Source organism: Ranitomeya variabilis, chromosome 3 (genome assembly GCF_051348905.1).
Source record: "Ranitomeya variabilis isolate aRanVar5 chromosome 3, aRanVar5.hap1, whole genome shotgun sequence".
Taxonomy (NCBI): Eukaryota; Metazoa; Chordata; class Amphibia; order Anura; family Dendrobatidae; genus Ranitomeya; species Ranitomeya variabilis.
The window spans coordinates 496,032,950-496,059,704 of record NC_135234.1 but is presented as its reverse complement, the minus strand read 5'-3'; the positions used below and the strand labels follow the sequence as shown (position 1 = coordinate 496,059,704).

At 46.7% G+C, this 26,755-nt stretch overlaps 1 protein-coding gene across 1 annotated transcript in view; it reads right to left on the bottom strand.

The window, feature by feature from the left end:
- The window catches only part of CIP2A (cellular inhibitor of PP2A), a 126,387-nt gene that overhangs the window by 17,024 nt on the left and 82,608 nt on the right, over positions 1-26,755 (bottom strand). The window lies entirely within an intron of this gene.

Here is a 26,755-nt window from a genome sequence, read left to right as displayed (position 1 = left end):
ATGTGCCTGATCAAGGCCTCCTGTCTGTCTTCCGGTAAAAAAGATGTTCTGACGTTGGAGTCTATTATGACCCCCAAAAATTTTGTTCTGGAATTTGGGACCAGGCAAGATTTCTTCCAATTCACAATCCACCCAAGGTCCTGTAGGTTGGAGAGTGTGAAGCTGCAGTCTATTTTGAGAAGTTTCTCTGATCTCGCCATTATCAAAAAGTCGTCCAGATATGGCACTATGGCCACATTCTGGCTTCTTAGATAGGCTACAACTTCTGACATTAGTTTGGTGAATATTCTGGGCGCCAAAGCAAGCCCGAAGGGGTGACATCTGAACTGGAAGTGATACATTATTCCTTTGTTCATTAGGGCGAATCTCAGAAACTTTTGGTAGGAAGTGTGTATTGGGACATGGTAGTATGCATTGCTTAGATCTAAGGTGCACATCACCATGTCTTTGTCTATGAGAGGCGTTGTGGACTTTATGGATTCCATCCTGAATCTTTTGTACCGGACCCACCTGTTTAGGGGTTTTAAATTTATGATCGTTCGGGAGTCTCCCGAAGGTTTTTTTTATTGAAAATAAGTGAGAGTAATGGCCCTTGCCTCTTTCTGAGATGGGTACTGGGATTATTGCGTCTAACTCCATCAACTCCTGGATGTTTGTCCACATAGAGGAGTCTGAGAGCGGACAGGGTCGGATTACAACAAATCTTTCTGGGGGACTGCTGGAGAACTCTAGCTTGTACCCTGGAGCAATTGCCTGCAGAATCCAAGGATTTTGGGATATTTTCTGCCAACCCCCTAGAAATTTTTGTAACTGACCACCCACCTTGATGTCATTTATTTGGCTTTCCTGCACCTGCACTTGGGAAGATGGAGTCTTTACCCTTTCCACCCTTGGGATAAGACCACCTCCCAGTCTTCCCTTTCCCCCTGTAGTCTGTCTTCTGACTAGGTCGGGATCTATGAAAGGGCTGGTACTTCTTTGTATTTTCCTCAGGGAACCCCTTCTTTTTATCTGAGGCTTTTTCTAAGATGTCATCTAGAATAGGCCCAAATACTTTATTCCCTGAGAATGGGATTCCGCACAGTTTATTTCTTGATTGGATATTCCCCGACCAAGTCTTCAGCCAGATAGCTCTTCTGGCCACGTTGGATAAGGGCTCACTTCTGGCAGCAAAACGCACGGATTCTGCAGAAGCGTCTGCCATAAAGCCTGTTGCCAGCTTAACCCCTCTCTGACCTTAGACGTACTATCCCGTCGAGGTGACCTGGGCCTATCTGACCCTCGACGGGATAATACGTCATAGCGATCGGCCGAGCTCACGGGGGGAGCGCGGCCGATCGCCAGCTGACTATCGCAGCTGACATCCGGCACTATGTGCCAGGAGCGGTCACGGACCGCCCCCAGCACATTAACCCCCGGCACACTGCGATCAAACATGATCGCAGTGTTCTGGCGGTATAGGGAAGCATCGCGCAGGGAGGGCGCTCCCTGCGTGCTTCCCTGAGACCCTCGGAGCAACGCGATGTGATCGAGTTGCTCCGAGCGTCTCTTACCTCCTATCCCTGCAGGCCCCGGATCCAAAATGGCTGCGGGGCTGCATCCGGGTCCAGAGCAGGCGCTGGTAAGCCTGCAGCGTTGTAAGTCAGATCGCTGATCTGACAGAGTGCTGTGCAAACTGTCAGATCAGCGATCTGTGATGTCCCCCCCTGGGACAAAGTAAAAAAATAAAAATTAAAAAAAAATTCCACAAGTGTAAAAATAAATAAATAAATAAAAATTCCTAAATAAAAGAAAAAAAAAAAAATCATTCCCATAAATACATTTCTTTATATAAATAAAAAACCAAAACAATAAAAGTACACATATTTAGTATCGCCGCGTCCGTAACGACCCAACCTATAAAACTGTCCCACTAGTTAACCCCTTCAGTGAACACCGTAAGAAAAAAAAAAAAGAGGCAAAAAAAGCTTTATTATCATACCGCCGAACAAAAAGTGGAATAACACGCGATCAAAAAGACAGATATAAATAACCATGGTACCGCTGAAAACGTCATCTTTTCTCGCAAAAAACGAGACGCCGTACAACATCATAAGCAAAAAAATAAAAAAGTTATAGTCCTCAGAATAAAGCGATGCCAAAATAATTATTTTTTCTATAAAATAGCTTTTATTGTATAAAAGCGCCAAAACATAAAAAAATGATATAAATGAGGTATCGCTGTAATCATACTGACCCAAAGAATAAAACTGCTTTATCCATTTTACCAAACGTGGAACGGTATAAACGCCTCCTCCAAAAGAAATTCATGAATAGCTGGTTTTTGGTCATTCTGCCTCACAAAAATCGGAATAAAAAGCGATCAAAAACTGTCACGTGTCCGAAAATGTTACTAATAAAAACATCAACTCGTCCCGCAAAAAACAAGACCTCACATGACTCTGTGGACCAAAATATGGAAAAATTATAGCTCTCAAAATGTGGAGACGCAAAAACTATTTTGCTATAAAAAGCGTCTTTTAGTGTGTGACAGCTGCCAATCATAAAAATCCGCTATAAAAAACGCTATAGAAGTAAATCAAACTCCCCTTCATCACCCCCTTAGTTGGGGAAAAATAATAAAATGTAAAAAATGTATTTATTTCCATTTTCCCATTAGGGTTAGGGCTAGGGTTAGGGTTAGGGCTGGGGTTGGGGCTAAAGTGAGGGTTAGGGTTGGGGCTAAAGTTAGGGTTTGGATTACATTTACGGTTGGGATTAGGGTTGGGATTAGAGTTAGGGGTGTGTCAGGGTTAGGGGTGTGGTTAGGGTTACCGTTGGGATTAAGGTTAGGGGTGTGTTTGGATTAGGGTTTCAGGTAGAATTGGGGAGTTTCCACAGTTCAGGCACATCAGGGGCTCTCCAAATGCGACATGGCATCCGATCTCAATTCCAGCCAATTCTGCGTTGAAAAAGTAAAACAGTGCTCCTTCCCTTCCGAGCTCTCCCGTGCGCCCAAACAGGGGTTTACCCCAACATATGGGGTATCCGCGTACTCAGGACAAATTGGACAACAACTTTTGGGGTCCAATTTATCCTGTTACCCTTGTGAAAATACAAAACTGGAGGCTAAAAAATCATTTTTGTGAAAAAAAAAAAAAAATTATTTTCACAGCTCTGCGTTTTAAACTGTAGTGAAACACTTGGGGGTTCAAAGCTCTCAAAACACATCTAGATAAGTTCCTTAGGGGGTCTACTTTCCAAAATGGTGTCACTTGTGAGGGGTTTTAATGTTTAGGCACATCAGGGGCTCTCCAAACGCGACATGGTGTCCCATCTCAATTCCAGTCAATTTTGCATTGAAAAGTCAAATTGCGCTCCTTCCCTTCCGAGCTCTTCCATGCGCCCAAACAGTGCTTTACACCCACATATGGGGTATCAGCGTACTCAGGACAAATTGTACAACAACTTTTGGGGTCCATTTTCTCCTGTTACCCTTGGTAAAATAAATCAAATTGGAGCTGAAATAAATTGTGTGTGAAAAAAAGTTAAATGTTCATTTTAATTTAAACATTCCAAAAATTCCTGTGAAACACCTGAAGGGTTAATAAACTTCTTGAATATATACCAATAAAGAAAGAAAAATTGCGGCACTCACCATTCGTCTTCAGCTAAAAAACTTGTCCTTTATTTAGCACAGTACAAATATTCACAGTGAATTGCGGTAACGGCAACAACTAACGAGGGAGCGGGGAGTGAAAGCAGTGGACGACGGCCGTTTCGCACTAGCGTGCTTCTACGGGTCACATGGACCCGTAGAAGCACGCTAGTGCGAAACGGCCATCGTCCACTGCTTTCACTCCCCGCTCCCTCGTTAGTTGTTGCCGTTACCGCAATTCACTGTGAATATTTGTACTGTGCTAAATAAAGGACAAGTTTTTTAGCTGAAGACGAATGGTGAGTGCCGCAATTTTTCTTTCTTTATTGGTATATTTTCATGGACTGATAAGTCATCTATGCTGAGCACCACTATGTCATTAAGTAAAGGTGAAGGCGATCCCTCCATATAGAACCTCATAGCATTTGGTGTGGAAATAACAGATGGTCAGTGCCGGTTACCACCTCTCCTTCAAAACTTCTTGAATGTGGTTGTCTTGAGCACCTTGAGGGGTGCAGTTTTTAGAATGTTGTCACACTTGGGTATTTTCTAACATATAGACCCCTCAAAATGACTTCAAATGAGATGTGGTCCCTAAAAAAAAATGGTGTTGTAAAAATGAGAAATTTCTGGTCAACTTTTAACCCTTATAACTCCCTAACAAAAAAAAAATTTGGTTCCAAAATAGTGCTGATGTAAAGTAGACATGTGGGAAAATGGGTATTATACCTACCGATAATTCGGTTTCCAGGAGTCCATCCTGACAGCACGCTGGAGGACGTCCTCCTCCTCCTTGCTGGGACAGGAAACAACACGAGAGGTTAAAAGGTCCCACTCCGCCCCCTTTCCTTTAGTGTTTTGACAAGTACCACACCATGGATAGATACCAATTGAATTTTATTAACCAAATCATATTTACAGCATATGACATAGTATACATAAGGGGGGGAAGTAACGGTGCTGTCAGGATGGACTCCTGGAAACCGAATTATCGGTAGGTATAATACCCATTTTCCAGGACGTCCCCCTGACAGCACGCTGGAGAATACCAAAGAAACTCCTTTAGGGTGGGACAACTGCCTGGAGAACCTTTCTCCCAAAAGACATTTGTTGGTTTGCTAACACATCCAATTTGTAGTGTTTACAGAATGTGTTCACACTGGCCCAAGTCGCAGCTTTACAAATTTGTTCTAATGATGCCCCTGCCCGTTCGGCCCATGACGCTGAAATGGCCCGAGTTGAATGGGCTTTTATTCCCACAGGACAATCTACCCCTTCTGACACATAGGCTTTTGAGATTACTGTAGTGATCCATCTAGCTATAGATGTTTTGGATGCTTTTTTACCCTTATTTTTACCCCCAAACAGGACAAAAAGATTGGGATCCTTTCTCCAAGTACTAGTGGCCTCTAAATAATCTAGTACTGCCTGTCTGACATCAAGAGAATGTAAAGATTGTTCTTTTGTATTAGAGGGTTTATTGCAAAAGGAGGGTAGAATTATTTCCTGATTTCTGTTTTGTACTGAAGCTACTTTGGGAATAAATGATGGGTCTAGTTTTAGGATTATATGATCCTCACGGACCTGGAGGTACGGGTCCCTAATTGACAGAGCTTGTATTTCCCCTACTCTTTTGGCTGTCGTAATAGCTACCAAAAAGGCTGTTTTCCAAGTTCTTATTGCAATGGGCATGTCATCTTTTTGGGTAAACGGATCTTTACATAGGGCTCGGAGTACTAAATTTAAATCCCAAGGGGGAGTTAATTGCCTAACTGTGGGACGTAATCTCTGGACAGCTTTTATGAATCTCATTATCCACGGATGAGAGGCTAATGGATAATCCAGAAATGTGCTAAGTGCTGAAATTTGTACTTTAAGGGTACTAGGTCTCAGCCCCATATTGAATCCCGATTGGAGAAAATCCAGAACTCTGGGCACATCCGGGTTTTCTGACATTCCGGCCGACCTGCCACCTGTCATACAGAACTTCTTCCAAATTTTGTAATAAATTGATGAAGTTACTGGTTTACGACTAGCTTGGATCGTTGAGATGACTTCATCAGATAACCCTCGCGATTTCAGGATGTCCCTCTCAGGATCCATGCTGAAAGGTGCAATCGTTCCGGGTTTTGATGTAACACTGGTCCTTGATGAATCATGTCCTTCCATAGAGGAAGACTGACTGGACTGTCCATCGCCATGGCTCCTAACAACGGAAACCAGCTCCTTCTTGGCCAGAATGGTACTATCATCAGAACTGTTGCTTGGTCTTCCTGAATCTTCCTGAGGACCCTCGGAATGAGTGCTATTGGGGGAAAAGCATAGGATAGTGGTTCGACCCATGTTTGACTCAAGGCGTCGACTGCTTCTGGTATGTCCGTAGGGTTGAGGGAATAGAATCTGGCCACCTTTGAATTTTTTCTTGTAGCGAATAGATCTATCCTGGGAGTCCCCCAGCGATGACATAATTGGTGAAAGATTTCTTGGTTTAATTCCCATTCTGTGGGACAGACTTCTTTCCTGCTCAAATAATCGGCCAGGACGTTTTGAGATCCTTCTAAGTGGACTGCTGTGATTGACAGGACTGTGTTTTCTGCCCAAAAAAATATTTTCCGTGCCAATTCCTGAAGTGGTTTGTATCTGGGACCTCCTTGGTGTCTTATGAAGGATACTGCTGTCATGTTGTCCGTTAAGATTTTCACATGTTGGTTTTTTAAGCGGGAGTGATTCCTTCTTAGAGCTTCCCAAATAGCGTAAAGCTCTCTGTAGTTTGAAGATCTTCGACTGATATCCTTTGGCCATCTGCCCTGGACGAATGATCCTTCTAGATGGGCTCCCCAACCCCACTGGCTGGCATCCGTAGTGATCACCACACATGGGGTACAGGTCCATGGAACCCCCACTCTTAGGTTGCTGTATTGTGTCCACCAGTGCAATGACTTTTTTACTGCCTTTGATAGGTGGATTACTCTGTCCAGTGATGACTGACGTCGATCCCATGCCGAGAGAACCTGATCCTGTAGCAATCTTGAGTGAGCCTGTGCCCACCTTACGCAAGTGATACAGGCTGTCATCTTCCCTAAGACCTTCATGGCTGATCTTATAGTGACCTGGTGCTTTATGAATTCCATGATTAATGCTCTTATTGACACCTGTTTTTCTTTTGGCAAAAAGGATTGTCTTGTGGTGGCATCTAGAAGAACTCCCAAAAATACCTTCCGAGATTCGGGTTTCATGTGAGATTTTTCTTGATTCATGACCCAACCTAGATATTTTAGGACTGCAATGGCTCGATCTCTGTGTAGGATTAAGATGTTTCTTGTTCTGGCTACCAGCAGAAAATCGTCCAGATAAGGAATTATTGTAATTCCTTCGTTTCTTAAGTATGCCACCACTTCCGCCACCAATTTTGTAAATATCCTCGGTGCTGACGCCAGGCCGAACGGGAGACCTTGAAATTGAAGGTGGCAGGTTTGGTCCGGAAACTTTACAGAAAACCTCAGAAGCTCCTGAGATGTTGCATGGATTGGAACTTGATGATACGCGCTTTTTAGGTCGAGCGTACACATTACCGCATCTTTGTCTATGAGATGGACCGTTGTTTTTATTGATTCCATTCTGAATCTTTTGTATTTTACATAGACGTTCAATGGTTTTAAGTTTATTATTGTGCGTGTTTCCCCTGATGGCCTTGGGATTGAGAATAGTGAAGAGTAGTGACCTCTGGCTATTTCTGTTGTGGGGACCCGCACTATAACTTGAGAACTGAACAACTTCAGAATGTCTATGAACATTGGTGAATCTTTTGCCACCTTGGTAGGTGGGATACACCTCTGTGGTGCTGGGGATATGAGCTCTATCCTGTAACCCTCTGAAATGATTTTTAGGACATAGGCATTTTTTGTGACTTCTTTCCAGTTGTCCAGAAAGAGACTGAGCCTGCCCCCTATACCTATGGCGTCATTGTCTCCTAGATCTAGGGCTTGACCCAAACAGGGAGTTTCTTCCCCTTCGGTTCTGAGAATAGGCACCTCTATAGGAACCTCTGCTGGGTCTCCACTGTTCTCTATACTCTGGCTGCTTGAATTTATAGGAACTTCGAGGTGGAGGTCTCTTCCGAAATGGCTGGAATTTTTTCGTTTTTTCCTCAGGAAAACCTTTTTTATTATCTGATGCGGATTCCAGAATATCGTCTAATGCTTGTCCAAATACCTTGGACCCTGAAAAGGGAATAGCACATAATTTGTTTTTTGATGCATTATCCCCTGACCAAGATTTGAGCCATATAGCTCTACGAGTCGCATTGGATAACGAACTATTTCTGGCCGCAAATCTAACAGATTCTGCTGATGTGTCCGCCATAAAGGCTGTGGCAGATTTTATGATGGGTAGGGAGGAAATTAAATCGGCCCGTGGGGTTTTATTCACCAAATGTTCCTCTAACTGCCCCATCCACAAATACATTGATCTAGCTACTGATGTGGCTGCAATGTTAGCTTTTATCAGTGCTGCCGACGTCTCCCATGAACGGCGCAACAGAATATCTGCTTTGCGGTCCATAGCGTCTCTAAGACTAGAAGAGTCCTCGAATGGAATAGCCGTTTTTTTAGTAACTTTGGCTATAGGCACGTCGATCTTCGGAATTTCCTCCCATGCCTTGATGTCTTCTGGATCAAATGGTAGACGACTTTTAAATTCTCGCGATACTATCAGTCTACGTTCAGCATCTTTCCATTCTTGTAATATCATCTGTTTGAGGTGATCACTCACAGGGAATACCGTCTGTCTTTGTGATGTCAGTCCTCCAAACATCAAATCTTGTCTGGATTTCGGCCGCGGTTCTTCTTTCATCTGCATTGTATTTCTCACCGCCTGCACTAGATCTTCCGTCTCTTCCACATGGAATAGAAATTTTCTTCCTTGATCCTGTTCCTCTAATGGTAGCTCTCCTTCTTCTTGATCCGAACTTCTACCATCAGATTCTTCTTTAGAAAGCACTTCATCATCATCTTGGTCCAGATCCAACCGTGGCCTTTTACGGCTCCGACCTGGGCTGGAGGGGTACCGCTGTGTCATGGAAGCCAATGAATTTTGTACCTCTTCACGGATTAAAGACCTCATTTCAGATAGTAATGATGGTTGTTCTTCTCTTACAACTCTGGAAATGCAGGACTCGCATAATTCCTTTTTATGTGCCTCTGGTAATTTAGCATTACATATGGAACATCGTCTGGACTTTGTCAGTGCTTTGCCTGACTTTTTTGCCACTGACAGGGATGTCTGTTGAGTCTCCTTATCCTAAGTATAAGAATGAGCACATCTTAGTGACTTAGGAATAAGTGAGAAAGGTAATATGCGCTATGCGCACTTACCCCAGTCTCCTCACTCCTGGGATCCACATCCTCTGTTTAAATATAAATATATATATCATATAAATAGAACATCTCCTGGTAGATATATGTATATAGGGATTTTGCAGCACTGCTGCACTTACCCCTTGTCTCTGGCATTGCAGACCTCCTCTCCGGCTGTTTCACTTGCATGCACCTGCGTCCTGGTTAATGTGAAGCTCACTCCAACTTGTAGAACGCCGGCGCCTATTTTTAAATCTGGCGCCTTTTTATATACGCTTTAGCGTTCCACCCTGTGGAACGCATACCTTGCCGCCGAATGTACCCGCTCTGCTGCCGCTGACGTCACAGGAAGCGCTATATTACTTACTTCCGCGTTCCACGCAGTGGAACGCACGCTGAAGCCGGGAGGTTTCTGCTGCCCCTGCCTGCTCGTATAAGAGCATGCGGACCTCTGCGCCCATCCTGGCGCCGGCGCCTCTTGTCCTTCCTGGCGCCTGAGCAGAGAGCCTCCCCCTGGGAGGAAGCGGCTCACCCAGGAGCGCGTCCGCTCGACTGGTCTCTGGACGCAGGGACTCCCACCCGGGGAGTATGTGCCCTGGGCTACCGACGAGGGGGAAGGATTTTGGACCAGCCGCACGATCCCCCTGAGCCCTCCGGTAAGCTTGATCTCTCGTGTGTCCCTCCATGCAGGGACAGGAAAAAACACTAAAGGAAAGGGGGCGGAGTGGGACCTTTTAACCTCTCGTGTTGTTTCCTGTCCCAGCAAGGAGGAGGAGGACGTCCTCCAGCGTGCTGTCAGGGGGACGTCCTGGAAATGTTACTTATTAAAGTATTTTGCGTGACCTATCTCTGTGATTTAAGGGCATAAAAATTCAAAGTTGGAAAATTGCAAAATTTTCAAAATTTTCACCAAATTTCCATTTTTTTCACAAATAAACGCAAGTTATATCGAATAAATTTTACCACTACCATGAAGTACAATATGTCACGAGAAAACAATGTCAGAATCGCTAAGATCTGTTGAAGCGTTCCAGAGTTATAACCTCATAAAGGGACAGTGGTCAGAATTGTAAAAATTGACCTGGTCATTAACGTGCAAACCACCCTTGGGGGTAAAGGGGTTAAGTAACGGTAGAGATTTGAGAATAACATCTCTGGAAGTCTTAGCTTTGAGATGTTCCTCCAAATCATCTATCCATAGATGCATTGACCGGGCTACCGATGTTGCAGCTATATTGGCCTGTATTATTGCTGAGGATTCCCAAGTTCTCCTGAGCAGTCCATCTGCTTTGCGATCCATTGGATCCTTTAAAGCAGAGGAGTCCTCAAAATGGAATTGAGGTCTTCTTCGCCACTTTTGCCAACAAAACATCAATCTTGGGAACTTCATCCCACACTTTAATGTCCTCTGGATTATAAGGCAAACGGAGTCTGAAATCTCTGGGTACTACTAGTCTCTTCTCCGCTTCCTGCCATTTTTCTAGGATCATGGAACGGATGTGATTATTAACTGGAAAAACCTTTGTGACCTGGGCATGTAATCCGCCAAACATTTCATCCTGGATTGAGGTCTCCTCTGGCGTGTCCTGTAACTGCATGGTGTTACGAACTGCATGAAGAAGCTCATCTGTATCTGCCGCCGAGAACAGATATCTCTTCCCTCTGCCCAATGATCCGTCTCTTTCCTCCTGGTCTGAATCCTCCGAAATCTCTCCTTCGGAGGAGGGACTAGACTCTCTTGGCCTTTTCTGTGATGTTGGCGGTTCCGACTGGCTTGTCTGGGGAAGATTCAAGCTTGAGATGGATGCCTGAACCTCTTGACGAATCATTGTCCTCATACTGGTTAACAATGCAGTCTGTTCATCACCCACAATTTTAGATGTGAGCGACTTGCACAGTGGCTTCCGCCAATTTTCCGGAAATTTGGCAGCACATATCGGGCATTTACTTTTCCCTGATTTTTTCCTTTCGGATGCGGGGATAGGAGGCTCTGCCTAGGATAGATAGAAATACATAGATACACCCTGTAGATAGGGAAGTAGGGGGAGGGGTGAGCATTGTGGTATGGCTTAGTATAGCCTACTCACGTGCCCCTGAAGCTGGTCAGTCCCCTCAGGTCTGGCTGTTTCCTCCATAGTGAGGAAGGTTTTAACCATATAGCCGAGTGCTCCCTTTGTCAGGATGGCCGGCGACATAAAGACCCCTTTAAGACGTTTATATAGGAATTACCTGGTTGATCCTGCCCTCCTTACCGCCGCTGCGGTTTACCGTGCTGTAATGCCCCGAGGCCGGCGCTGCTGCCGGCGCCATGCTCCCACGCTGCCGCGACCGGAAGTGACGCGGCCGGAAGTGACGCGGCCGCTGGACCCGGAAGTGCCTGGAAGAGGACTCAAGTGAACGCTGCAGCCGCATGCTGGAACCAGCCGCTGCCGCACTCACCCCCCCGGCAGGAAGCGCCCAGACCGAGAGCCCCCTGAGCAGAGGAGACAGACCCGACCCCAGGAGCAGCGCTGCACTGGGGAGGCTGAGGGACCCCCCATAACAGGTATCAGCCGCAGATGTCTTGCGGCAGGGAAGGGAAAGGCTGGGCCCCCCGATCCCCACCATCTGCACAACACCGTCGGAGGAAAGGCTTGCCTTTCCTATCCACAGTGGGACAGGAAAAACACTGGTGGGTGGAGTGGGGAGGGTGCTTTTAACCGCTGCTTGTTCCTGTCCCACTGAGGGTAAGAAGGACGTCCTCCAATGGTGCTGTCAGGATGGTGAACTGGAAATACCTATTAAACTTCTGGCATACTGTGAGGTCTGGTACGATGGGCATCTTTTTTCTTTTCTCAGCACCTTCACAATCCGTGCAGCTGCCAAACTCCTGGCTTGACGGACTTGTCCTATGTCATTCCACAGATCATTGCAAATCTTAAGAGTAGGCTTGCACAGGGGCAGGGTAAAACCCTATAATGCGTTGGCACTTAACCTGGTAGTGAAGCCTGTGCCAGCGCATACACAGTACAGGTCTTTGCTCTGCCCTTAGTAAAGTAGTGCATAGAGTGCCAGCGCTTTAACTACACAGGTTCAAGATTTAAGGCTGTGGATGACATAGGAGGAGTCATCCACATCAATCAAGGAAGGAGGACGGCAGCTGCAAGTATTGAGAGGCGCCGTATGCAAGAAGTATAGAAGGTATTTTTTGCCACATGCAAGAGGAGTTGGGAAACTTAGATACAAGTCGATGGACTGTGACAATAGAGTAGTTAAGCACGGTAGCTTTAGTTTATTCTGGGAAAACCTTGTGAGACTAGTTACCTTTAAGCCTTTTTTCACACAGACCACTCTCTCACAGAATTATCAAATTAATATCTTAATATTTGCGGTTCTCTAATCCTCTCTCACACTGGTCAGTCCGACCACTATTTCACAGAACGATCAAATTAATATCTTAAGCTTCTCAGTGCTGCAATGTGAAACCAACTTAATTTCCCTAATAATGTGTGTTATGCTTCACATTACATCTGTTACTTCATCCTCATATTATAATTTTAGCAATTAAAAAGGGGAACTTACAATTATATTTTATACAACAAGGAAACTTCACTCATGTAAGGTTACATAAATGGGCAGGGTCCCAACCTCGAGTTGTTCTAAATGGCATTATTCCCAGCCGATTTCTGGCATATGGTTGGACCGGCCCTGTCATTTCTGGGTTTTTGCGTAAGGTTCTGTGTTTATCTATAATTTTGGGACGTCCAATTTCTAAAGGTCTGATAGCCTGTATATTTGCGATACTTAATGAGGAAGAGTGGTCCCACAATGCCAGAATTTTCCTAAGGAAATCACAGTATCTGTAGATCGAAAAACAATAGCTTTAAACTCTATAGACGATCACCTAGACTTCAAACCTGGGTAAGACTTGTCAATACTCTTCACTCTTATGAAAGATTGGTTTATGTGTTTAGGAAATGTGTTTGGGAAATGTCAGCATGTGGGGGGGTCAATGATGGGGCTCTGATGTTCCTCTATGCAGTCATCTCATGAACTGGTGGGATCTCGTCACAAATTGACAGGATAATTTTTGCCCAATCACACAATGCCTCTTTATTTTGTTTCATCTGGACCAATTGTATAAACTTACCTTTGTTCTAAGAAATATGGTTATGACATGTTTAAAGGAGTTTTCTTGTGAACATAATTCATTTTAATCAATAGATCGTGAGAAAAAAAAAAAAAGTTTCATAATTGGATGTGTTAACAAAAATGTTCCTGTGTTTAGTCTTCTAAATGTGCCCTTGCTGTTTACTGTGTAAAGGCCGTGTCTGACCATACAGGGACATGGTCTGATCATACCACATCTCCTGGGCAGGGGAGGGGGAGAGTATACAGACAAGACAGCATGGGATCACAGCTGATTCTTTTTGCGTGGTAAAACGTTTTCATGTCTGTTTTTAAGCACTGTTTTACCTCAAAGAATTCACTGTGATCCCATGCTGTCTTGTCTATATCCTCCCTTATACTTCCTCCCCTGCCCAGGAGCTGTGGTATGTCCCTACAGTCAGACACAGCCACTACACAGCACACAGCAGGGGCACATTTATAGATTATCTCAGCACAGGAACATTTCTCATAATCACATCCAATTGTGGAAATTATTTTTATTCCAAGATCTTTTGATTAAAATTAACTTTGTTTGTGGGACAACCCCTCTAAGCCCACTACTATGTAACCCGAGTCAAACTTTTATACTGCGATTTTTGCTTTAACCCCTATCAAATATTTGCAGTGTATATACACGTCATGGTGTGCGGGCGATCGGCGCCGGGTGTTCAGCTGATATGATACACACCATTCTCGGCAGTTTAACCTGCTAAATGCTGCAATCGATCTTGACCACAGCATTTAGAAGGCCGGCAGAAGGAGAGGGTCCCCTCAGCCCTTCGATCGGCACCCCGAAACATCATCTCGAGGGGCCGATTGTTGCCACGGTGACCAAATCTCTTCATGACGACATCTGGGTCAACAGAGCTAGCAAACTTATTATACAATGCTCAGAGCATGGTGTATCAAGCTAGTATGTCAGTGCAGCACTGACAGTTTATAAATCATAGCAATGATTGTGCATTACTATGCTTTATATGTGTTCAGAGCTGTCCAAGTAAAAGTCCCATAGTGGGAGTAGGTAAAAAAAAAAATGTAAATATATATATATATATATATATATATATATATATATATATATATTTAAAAAAAAAAATAAATCACAAAATAATAAAAAATAAAAATATTGTACACAAATAGGTTTAAGGAAAAAAAGCAACATACAGTATTTTTTGCTTTATAAGACGCACCTGATTATAAGACGCACCCCCAAATTTGGTGAAAAAAAGAGAAAAAAATATTTTTTTTTATGTTAAATGGGGTCTGTCTTATAATGCCAGTGTCCATCTTACAAATTATATGTCCCTCATCCTGGTAACTATATAACCCCCATCCTTGTGCTGGCACATGCCCCCCTGTGCTGCTGGCAGACACATGCCCCCCCCCTGGGTCACTATAGGCCCCCTGTGCTGCTGGCAGGCACATGCCCACCTGGTCACTATATGCCCGCCTGTGCTGCTGGCAGACACATGCGGAACCCCCCCCGGGTCACTATATGCCCCCCTGTGCTGCTGGCAGACACATGCCCCCCCTGTGCTGCTGGCAGACACATGCCCCCCCTGGGTCACTATATGGCCCCCCCTGGGTCACTATATGGCCCCCCGTGCTGCTGGCAGGCACATGTCGCCCCTGGGTCACTATATGGCCCCCTGAGCTGGCAGGCACATGCCCCCTGGAAATATTATGTCCCCTTGTGCTGCTGGCAGGGACATGCCCCCCTGTGCTGCTGGCAGGCACATGCACCCCCTGGGTCACTATATGCCCCCCTGTGCTGGCAGACACATGCCCCCCTGGGTCACTATATGCCCCCCTGTGCTGCTGCCAGACACATGCCCCCCCCTGTGCTGCTGCCAGACACATGCCCCCCCCCCTGTGCTGCTGCCAGACACATGCCCCCCCCCCCTGTGCTGCTGCCAGACACATGCCCCCCGTGCTGCTGCCAGACACATGCGCCCCCCCCCCGTGCTGCTGGCAGACACATGCCCCCCCCCCCTGTGCTGCTGGCAGACACATGCCCCCCCCCCCCCTGTGCTGCTGGCAGACACATGCCCCCCCCCCCCCTGTGCTGCTGGCAGACACATGCCCCCCCCCCCCCCCCCTGTGCTGCTGGCAGACACATAAACCCCCCCGTGCTGCTGGCAGGCACATGATAAAATAGCAAACACTTAACTCACCTTCTGATGATGGCTCCCTGCTCACAGCTCCTCGGTTGTGCTTCCTGTTTCCCAGGCATCAGATCATGTGACCTGTGCACACAGTGATGTCATCACTGTGCTGTGCCGATCACATGATCGGATGTCAGCACAGACACAGGAAGTGCAACCGAGGAGCTGTGAGCACGGAGCCATCATCAGAAGGTGAGTTAAGTGTTTATTATTTTATCATGTGCCTGCCAGCAGCACGGGGGGGTGGGGGTCTGCATCTGCCTGCCAGCAGCACAGGGGGGCATGTGATGGGAGGAGGGGGAGTGCAGGCACATGTAATATTCGCTGCTCCCCTGTGAATCAACTCGGCACAGGTTCAGCAGCAAGGTGATGGACAGCAGGTGCAGTGAATATTACATGAGGCTAATGAGCGGGAGCATGTAACCTCTTGCTGTCTCTGCAGCCCGCAGCCAGCCCACTCCAGCCCCCTGACACGACTCCAGAGCCGCCCCCCCTCCTCCTCCTCTACAGCACATCACACAGATTCGGATTATAAGACGCACCCCCCACTTTCCCCCAAAATTTGGGGGAACAAAAGTGAATCTTACAATCCGAAAAATATGGTATTTGGTATTGCAGCATCTGGAACGGCCTGGCCTATAAAACTGTCCCTCTAGTTAACCCCTTCATTGAAACCCTAAAAAAAAAAAAAAAAAAAAGGATTCTTTATCATACCTCTGATCAAAAAGTGGAATAAAACACAATCAAAAAGATGAATAAATAAAAAATGAAAAAATGGTATCTCTGAAAACGTCATCTTGTTGCGCACAAAACAAAAAGCTAAACAGCTTCGTCAGCAGCGAAAAAAATATATAGATATAGATCTCAGAATAAAGCGATGCAAACTTTTTTTTTTTCTATGAAATAGTTTTTATTGTGTAAAAGTGCCAAATCATGCAGAAACATGGAAAAATTATAGATATAAAACTAAGGTGATGCAAAAACTTGCTTTTGCAAAAAAACAAAAACAAAACATCTGACAGCAGCCAAACACAAAAAAACTACAAAGCATCTGATATCGCTGTAATTGCACCAACTCAAAAAATAAAGTTGTGTAATCACTTATAACGCATGAGGAACGGCGTAAAAAACCCCCCAAAACCAATTCTTCATATGCTGTTGATTTTTTCATTCAGTCTCCCAAAGATAGCAGTAAGGCTCGGTTCACATTTATCCTACGCTCTGCACTGAGTGCTTACACCAGGGTTTCCACATAAATCTCTGAAATACATGGATTCAGACGGAACCCCGGCGGAAGATTCCCCATAATGAGGCAGATGGAGGCAGTGTGGACACAGTCTGGCCCAATATCCAGCAGTGACACTTACCATAAAAGTTTTGATATGTTAATTCACTGGTTAGCAGTCTTGATCAGTGGGGACCCGATGTCAGACTATGTAAGTTTGTATCCCCAGTCAGATTCTGCTAATAGGCTGCACATTGACTCACAGGGTAGCAGCCTGCCTAGAGGTGGCACAAGAATTTTTCCTCATCTTAAAGGACGTACAATTTGCATTTTTACTTTTACGACAAGAAACCTTTATATCGGCTGGGTGCCAATCTACACTGCTCAGTACTGCTGCTTAATTGCCCTCCATGCTGCCGCTGCCTCTGGGGGGGTAGATGTAGAGATATGGTGGAGCAGGATCACTTTTTCTGCTTATTGTGCATGGAATGTACCATATTTTTCGGACTATAAGACGCACTTTTTTTCCTCCAAATTTGGGAGGAAAGTGTGGGTGCGTCTTATGGTCCGGATGTAGCATGTGGGGAGGGGGGCAGCAGTGAGTGGGATCGCAGTTATCCCACTTCAGGATGTCCCCGCTGCCCGGAATCAGCTGCTGGGGAAACCACGTGGCCCCGCTGATTAAGTGCAGTGAATATTTATTAGCTGCTCCCCGCCCACCGATCAGCTGAGTAGTGAGCCGGAGCAGCAAATGAGTACTGCACTTATGCAGGGTCACACAGTTTCCCCAGCACTGATTCCGGGGAGATGTGTGTGTCCTGGGGAGGAGGAGGCAGCAGCAGGGGCCAGGAGATCGCTGCGTACCTGCCTGCCATGCCTGGATGCCGAGTGTTGTGCACAAACAGGACCTGTGATGATGTCAGAAGTGGGCGGGCTGGAGCATCACATGGCAGCTCAGAGCCCTCCCTCTTCCTGACATCATCACAGGTCCTTCAGACTCCCCACTAGAATCTGCAGCTTCCTCATTACCTGTGCTGTGGAGAGGCAACAAGAGGGAGGGCTCTGTGTGTGCAGTCATGGGATGCTCCAGCTTGTACCTCACCACAGTGTGGCTGGCTGCCACAATTAAGAGGTTAGTCTACAAAACACAATAAAACACTCTGCCACTCCTTTGGTGAACTATAACTCCCAGCATGTCATAGGATCTGCAGGACATGCTGGGAGTTATAGTTCTCCCATGGGATTTTAAAGCAGCACTCCAGTGCTATTTTGCAGTGCTGGAGTGATGCTTTCAATATAAGCCCTGTGCCCCCATTCTTATACTCACCCTCCAGCATCTTCATATAGTACTTCACAGACACCACACTGGTCCCGCAGCTTCCAACATAATGACATACTATTATATATAATAACACCACATATAATAGTATGTTATTTATGTTATTAAATATTTTACCACATTTTTTGCTTCAAATATTTTTTTTCCCTATTCTCCACCTCTAAAACCTGGGTGCGCCTTATAGTCCGGTGCGTCTTATAGTCCGAAAAATACGGTATATGAAAGTCATAGGAGCTAGTCTCCAGCCACTATCTCAAGGACAACTGAAAACTCAATATTAAGTAACAAAAAGTAAAAGAATGGTGTACCACTTACAGACAAGCAGGCTATTTTAGATGTCTGAAATAACAGGTATGGTTAAAGGGTAGAAGCTAAAGTTTTTCTTTATAAGGGGTTGTCCACTACTATGACAACCGGTTCTTGATCTAAATGTTTGACGCTGAGAAAGTAAAAAAATCTTATACTCCCCCCTCCTGTGCCGTTCCAGCGTTTCTGTGGTTTTCATGTGATTGTTAAAACACGTGGGCCTAGTGCCCAATGAGCACTGTTGTCACGGTCTCTGTCTTCGTACAAAATCGAACATCAAGAGAAAGTGAAACTGCAGTTCTGACTTCCTCTTGATGTTAGACTTGTCCGAAGACCAGGCAAGTGACACCAGCGCTGATTGGGCGCCAGGCTCACGTGTCATAACCGCATGAGACCGCCACAAAGGTGGGTAGGTGGGGGGATAGTGGGGGAGGATATAGGGATTTTTGTGTACTCACCGTAAAATCCTTTTCTACAAGCCAATCATTGGGGGGGGACAGGACCATGGGTGTTATGTTGCTGCCACTAGGAGGACACTAAGATAACACAGAAAGATTAACTCCTCCTCTGCAGTATACACCCTCCTGCTGGCTCTAATTGAACCAGTTCGGTGACAAAGCAATAGGAGCTTATAACCATTAACAAGAATAAACTATGTCAAAACTAAGGAACAAACACAAGTCATTAGACTAACAGGGTGGGCGATGTGTCCACCAATGATTGGCTAGGAGAAAAGGATTTTACGTTGAGTACACAAAAATCCCTATTTCTCCTACGCCTCATTGGGGAACACAGGACCATGGGACTTTCTAAAGCAGTCCCTTGGTGGTGAACACCACAACTGCTATTACCCCAAGTACCAACATGTTACAGATGTGGCACTGCCGACTGCAGAATTTGCCTGCAGAGGACCGCATCTGCAGAGGCCTGAGAATGAATACTGTAATGTTTTGTGAAAGTATGCTAGCTGGACCAGGTCCTGGTGCCGGATGGCCCAAGAGGCGCCCATTGACCGAGTGGCGTGTGCCTTAATTCCTGCTGGGACAGGTTCGCACCTGACACGGTAGGACTCCTGACTAGCCGAGCGAATCCACTTCGCTATTGCGGCCTGTGAAGAGGCTAGGCCCTTCCTATGCCCCTCCGGAGGCACGAATAGGGCATCTGACTTGGGAAAGACACCGTCCGCGAGACGTACCTCCTAAGAGCTCTCACTAGATCCAGAGTGTGAAGAGCTTTCTCGATACGATGTACTGGTGCCGGACAGAATGAGGGCAAAACAATATCCTCATTGAGATGGAAAGAAGAGAGAACTTTCAGCAGAAAAGATGGGGACCTTCTCAGAACCACCTTGTCTTGATGGAAAATCAGAAACGGGGATCGGCAGGACAGTGCCGCCAACTCTGAAACTCACCTGATTGACGTGACTGCAACTAGGAAAGCTACTTTCCAAGAAAGGAAGGTTAGTGACACATCCTGCAGCGGTTCGAAAGGGACCTCCGGTAAAACCCCAATACCAAGTTAAGATCCCACGGTTCCAACGGCATTTTATAGGGAGGCACCACATGGGAAACTCACTGAATGAAAGTCTTTACCTGTAATCTGGTGGCAATCCTGTGTTGGAACAAAAAGGATAAGGCTGAAATATGTTTCTTGAGTGAGCTAAGCGTGAGACCTGACTCCAATCCGGTCTGCAGAAATTCCAAGATGGAAGGAATGGAAAACTCAAGAGGAGAGCATCCACGGTCTTTGCACCATGAGAAGAAGGTCTTCCAGGTGAGATGATAAATGCGCATAGATGTGGATTTCCTATAACTAATCATGGTGGAAATCACCTGATGAGAGAATCCTTCTTCGATCTAGAATCCAGGATTCAATGGCCACGCCGTTAAACACAGGGCCCCGGAATTCTGGTGGTAAATAGGGCCCTGGAAAAGCAGATCTGGTGATCCGGCAGTCGCCAGGGAACATCAGCGACGGGTTGAACTAGCTCCGCGTACCATGCGTGGCCAGTCCGGCGCGACCAGGATCACTGGTACCCCCTCCACCCTGATCTTTTTGATGACCCTTGGAAGTAAGGGGAGCGGGGGAAATACACACGGAAGCCGAAAGTGATGCCATGGAAGAACCAGTGCATCCGCTCCAATGGCTACTTGGTCGTGGGACTCGGGAACCTTCGTGTTTAGCCTTTAGGCCATCAGATCAACATCTGGAGTCCCCCAGCGATGATAAATCTGCTGAAAGACTGCCGCCCAATTCTCTAAGCCCAGGATGTGAACCGCCGATATGGCTGAGCGGTTCCGCTCGGCCCAACGAAAAATGTGACCTACTTCGTGCATGGCCGTCCTGCTGCGGGTGAGCCCCTGACAGTTGATGTAAGCCACAGCCGTGGCGTTGTCGGATTGGATCCGGATGGGACGGCCTACCAGGAGATGATGAAAATGCAGATGCAGTAGGGCTAACTTGATTGCTCGTATCTCCAGGATGTTGATCAAGAGACGCGACTCTCAATTAGACCAAGGTCCCTTGTGCCGTGTGATGGCGGAAAACTGCACCCAACCAAGAACACTGGCTTCAGTGGTCACCACCAGCCAACGTACTGGAAGGAAGGACATCCCCTGATCCAGGGAAGACTTCAGCATCCACCACCTAAGGGTCTGCCTGACCCGCTGAGACAGACGGAACCGATGGTCGAGAGAGAACGGATTCCTGTCCAAAGCCGTCAGAAGTGCATGTTGCAAAGGGCGGAGGTGTAGCTGCGCAAATGGAACCGCCTCTATTGCTGCCACCATCTTGCCGAGAATCCCCATACTAAAATCGTATGGAATGAGGGAAAGAGCAGGAGAGCATACGTGCTCCCTGTTGTAAGGCTAAGACCTTTTCTGGAGCAAGAATTACCAACCCGCGGGAAGTGTCCAGGATCATCCCCAAGAAGGAAATCTGCTGAGCTGGTACTGGAGAAGACTAAGTTTATCTTCCAACCCAGGCGAGAAAGTGTATCCACCATGATACTCACGCACTCCTCGCAGGCCCGAAAAGACGGTCCTTTGATGAGCAGATCGCCTAGATATGGAAGCACCACCATACCCGGAGCGAGAAGAATGGCCATAACAGCCGCCATGACCTTGGTGAAGATTCTGGGGGCAGTGGCGAGGCCGAAAGGGCAAGGCTACAAACTGGAAGTGTTCCCCACAAACCGTGAAGCATAGGAATCTTTGGAGGTGAGGAAAAATTGGGATGCGAAGGTAAGCATCCTGGATGTCGATGGATGCTAGGAACTCCCCTTTTTCCATCGAGGCGACAACTGAGCGAAGGGACTCTATTCTGAAACATCGCACTCTGACAAATTTGTTTAACAGTTTTAGGTCCAGTATGAGTCGCACTGTTCCGACCTTCTTCGGAACCACAAATAGGTTTGAGTAAAAACCCTTGCGCCTTTCGTCTTGAGGGACCGGAATAATGACTCCGTCCCTTTGGCGCACTCCAAGGCTCTGAAAAAGGCTGTTGCCTTGACGAGGAGAAGACAGGAAAAAACGTGTCGGGGGAGGGGAAGAAAACTATTTTGTATCCAGAGGACACCAGTTCTCTGAGCCACTCGTTGTGAATGACCAAAAGCCAGGCTTGGCGGAACAAAAGTATACAGCCGCCTACTTTGTCGGTGCCCACCGGATGCCGTAACGAGTCATTGTGTAGAGCAGGGGTGGGGAACCTCAGGCCCCAGGGCCATTTACAGCCCTCAATGACCTTTTGTCAGGCCCCCGAGCAGATTCCCAGGGACCGCATTCTTGAGCAAGGAGCTGTATTTTGATTACCACCAGCTCATTAATTTCCTCTTGCTCTGTTAGCACACACACGCAGTGTTCACTACTGAACACTGAAGGGCATGCAATGAAAGATTACGTCCTGAAACCAGTGCCAGAATGTACTTTGTGGGTGGAGTTTGTACAGCCCCCGAAGGGGGTATAAATATCCAAATGGCCCTTGGCAGAAAAAAAAGGTTCCCCACCCCTGGTGTAGAGGGTATAAAGGATCTGGCCCCTTTGGATCCAGACGGTTTTGGCCTGCTTTTCCATGTACGATTAGGTCTATATGAGACCTGGGAACCTCTGTCCCTATGCGGGGACCGCCCTGATGCGTAAGAGAAAGTTGTTGAGGACCAGTTGGTATTGCTGAGAAAGGGCCGGGTCCGAACCAGTTTCCTCTGAAACGGCCGAGTGGGCCTTTGATGGGGAAGGAATTTACTCTTCCCTCCGGTAGCGTCGGAGATAAGGCGGTCCAGCTTTTCTCCAAATAAGCGACCGCTCTGGTAAGGCAGAGAGGTTAATGACCTTCTGGAAGCAGAACCCGCTCGCCATTCTCTGAGCCATAGCGCCCTTCTGATGGAGACAGCATTTGCTGCTGCCTGTGCAGCGCAATTGGCAGCATCTAAAGAAGCGCTTATTACGAAATCCCCAGCCTGAGATATCTGGCTAGCGAGGCTTGCTGCCTCCGGGGGAAGATTACGGTCATGAATGGCTGCGGTTAAACTTTCTACTCAAGCAACCATAGCCTTAGCCACCCAGGTCGCGGCAAAAGATGGGATGAGCGCCGCTCCAGAGGCCTCAAAGACTGACCGTCCTGTTCAAAGACATAGGGATCGACCAGCTAAACGGTTCACAGGTCAGAAGCCTATTGTCGAGATATCCCTTTGCTCCTGATTTAAGGAAGGATTGGCTACAGTCTCCTTCAGTGGATCCCCTTGTACCGCGTCTTGCATCCAAAACGCTCCTATCCTTATCTGATAGTTCCTCAGTCAAAATTGACAACCTTGCTCGGTCAGTCTTTGAGGCCTCTGGAGCGGCGCTCATCCCATCTTTTGCCGTTAGGGTCTGAAAACCAGACCCAAGTGCCTCCTACAGACACTAAGCAAGAACTGGTTCAATTAGAGCCAGCAGGTTGGTGTATCCTGCAGAGGAGGAGTTAATCTTTCTATGTTCACTTAGTGTCCTTCTAGTGGCAGCAGGTCCATGACCCATGGTCCTGTGTCCCCCAATGAGGCGAAGGAGAAAGGTTTTTTTATTTTATTACACCCAAGCATGAGGGATAAGAAGGGGTTGTCTAAGTAGTAGACAAATTCTTTAAATTAGTTTACCAGCCAGTGTCAGTTATTACTGAACAAGTGATAAATGTTAGATTGGTCAGGATTCCAACTTCTGACAAGGCTACAGTGTGGAGTATTGTTATATGATCATAGAATGTTAAGAGTTGGAAGGGACCTCCAGGGTCATGTTCAACCCCCTGCTCAATGCAGGATTTACTAAACCATTAAACCATCTCACAAATGTCTGTCCTGCCTCTGTTTGAAGGCGAACTTGCCACTTCTCTTCAAAGCCCATTCCACTCATTGATCACCCTGTGAATTTTTTTTTTTTCTAATATCTAATCTGTACCTTTCTCCCTTTCAGTTTCATTCTATTGCTTCTTGTGTATCCATGTGGAAATGAGAATAAGGATGATCCCTCAACGTGACATCCTTTCAGATATTTGTAGACAGCTGTTAAAGGGCCACTGTCACCCCCTCCAGCCGTTATAAACTAAAAGAGCCACCTTGTGCAGCAGTAATGCTGCAGTCTAAGCTCTTTTAGTTTTTGCTTCAGCTATTCCCTCAATAAAGCGTTTTAAAATTTGCCCTAAATACCTGTCTTTGTACCTGGAGGCGGTCCGAAGCCTCCTCTGTGAAGCTCCCAACTGCCGTCACTCATCTCTTCTGGGGTTATGGTCGCCGCCCCCTTCGCGCTGTTCTTCTTAAATCCGGCGCCTGCGCTGTGCGTGCCTGCCTGGGACAGGCGCAGTCTTCATTGTCCGTCATAGGTCAGATGCAGGGTGCATGACTGCGCCTGTGCGGGCAGTGCGGCCACCCTGTTGCTGAATCCCCGCCCCGCGTTATTCATTATGCACAGTGCGGGGCTGGGGTTCCTGGGCATGCGCACTGCGCTGTTCAGACGCTCCCCCAGCTCCCCCGCCTTCCAGCGTTGCCGGAATATACAGGTTTCCTTGCCAGCGTTTGGAATGAAGCAGCCGCAAATAACGCTGGAAGGCGGGGGAGCGTCTGAACAGCGCAGTGTGCATGCCCAGGAACCCCAGCCCCGCACTGTGCATAATGAATAACACAGTGCGGGGCGGGGATTCAGCAACAGGGTGGCCGCACTGCCCGCACAGGCGCAGTCAGGCACCCTGCATCTGACCTATGACGGACAATGAAGACTGCGCCTGTCCCAGGCAGGCACGCACAGCGCAGGCGCCGGATTTAAGAAAAACAGCGCGAAGGGGGCGGCGACCATAGCCCCAGAAGAGATGAGTGACGGCAGTTGGGAGCTTCACAGAGGAGGCTTCGGACCGCCTCCAGGTACAAAGACAGGTATTTAGGGCAAATTTTAAAACGCTTTATTGAGGGAATAGCTGAAGCAAAAACTAAAAGAGCCACCTTGTTAGACTGCAGCATTACTGCTGCACAAGGTGGCTCTTTTAGTTTATAACTGCTGGAGGGGGTGACAGTGGCCCTTTAAGCCTCCTTTTAGTTTTCTTTTTGGCAAGCTAAACATTCAACGATCCTTTAACAGTCCTCATAGGACATACTTTGCAGTTCGCTCACCATCCTAGTAGCTCTTCTCTGAACTTCCTCCAGTTTTTCAATGTCTTTCTAAAATGTGGTACTCAGAATTGGACACAGTATTAGGCTGGGTTCACACTGCGTCTGTGGTGTCCGTTAGACCGCAGCATAATGCGGTGTAACGTAGCCTGTTAACGCCGCCATTAAGTTCTATGTCGGACGCATCACTAGCGCCCGCCCACAATGGGTGTGCGCTAGCCATGTGCCGTCATTGAGTGACGGACCCTGGGACGCGGGCTGCAGCGTTTCCGGGTCCGTCACTGCTAGCGCAGATAGAGCTAGCAGATGATCTATCTGCGCTAGCGATGTGACAAGTCGGCACTTGCATTAACAGCAGCCCGTTAGCGTATGTGTTGAACAGGCTGCTGTTAACGCAGTGTGAACCTAGCCTTAGTCTGGCATGACTTGTTTGCTACCAAACCATGCTGGTTCTGGTTAATTACTTTATTATCCAAGTACTTTCTTGCTGTTTAATAATTTGTTGGAAGATCTTTCCTGGTATAGAAGTAAGGCTCACTGGCATGTAATTTCCTGGCTCCAACTTCTTTCCCTTATTTGAAGATGGAGACAACATTTGCCGTTCTCAAATCTTCTGGGACTTCTACTTTTTTCCAGGATTTTCAAAGTTTCTAGCTAGTGGTTCTGCAATTTCCTCTGCCATCTCTTTCAGTACCCTAAGATATAATTCATCTGCACAGGAGACAAATTCATTTAAAATTAGCCAAGTGTTCCCTCGCCATCTCTCTGTTTATTGATAGTGTGGATTCTTTTACTCCTTCGATAGCACCATTAATATCAGTATATGTTACATTTGATTTCTTAGAGAACAAAGTTCAGCCTTCTCAACATCTTTTTTGACCACTTCACACTTTTCATCCAGTAAAATTCCTTTAGCATCTTTGACTTTTCTTTTACTTTTTACATACCCCCAAATACATATTTTTTTACTGCTTTTGGTCTCCCTTGCAAGCCTCACTTCAATATTGACTTTAGGTCTTCTAACGCTTGTCCTGCATTTCCTTCAGGCATATTATATTTCTTCTTTAGATATGCCCCCCTTCTTACATTTAATATACATTTTTTCCTTTTTAACAAGTTCTTTGTTCTCTTTAAATGCTTCCAATTCTTCCTTCTTTTTGGGATTGTTATTGATAGTGCAGTGAGAATTTCATGTAGCAATTGGACCTTTCCTACCCTCTTTAGGTGTCCATTAAAATTTGCCTTGCCAAAGTAGAAACCCAAAGTCCCCCGTGCCATGGTTGCATGTATGGCTCACATTGCTGCTGCCCCCCCCCCCCCCCCCCCCGTCATACTCACGCTCCTCCCTGCATCTCTGTTGTCACGGCGCCAGTGACTCTCCTCAGTGGTCACGTGGTACCGCTCATTAAGGTACTGAATATGCACTCCACGCCTATGGACGTGGAGAGGCATCCATATTCATTACCTTAATGAGCGGTACCACGTGACTGCTCAGCACAGGAGAGGAGAGCCGCCGGGACAACGGAGATGCAGGGACGGAGATCCAGAGAAGGAGGGCGAGTATGATCTGTTCTGTTAGCCGGCGGCTGCAGCTGTCACTGTGCCACAGCCGCCGGCTCCTGTCACCCGCTGCTCCGCGGACCGTGACTCGTGTATAAGCCGAGAGGGGCGTTTTCAGCACAAAAAAGCTGAAAATCTCGGCTTATACACGAGCATATACGGTATGTGTTTTTCTCTTCATAAGATGCAACCCACCTCTAGCAAGGAGTTCATCATACAGGTAATTCAATCCATTGTCAAGAAACCCAAAATGTTGCTCACGGCACCATCGACATAGCCAGTTCACATGTAGAATCCTTTTCAATCTCATTGGTTAATGTGCATCCACTTGGAGGAAGGATGAGAAGACTACCTGTGCTCCCAGTTCCTTCACTTTCCGGCCTAGGTCTTCAAAG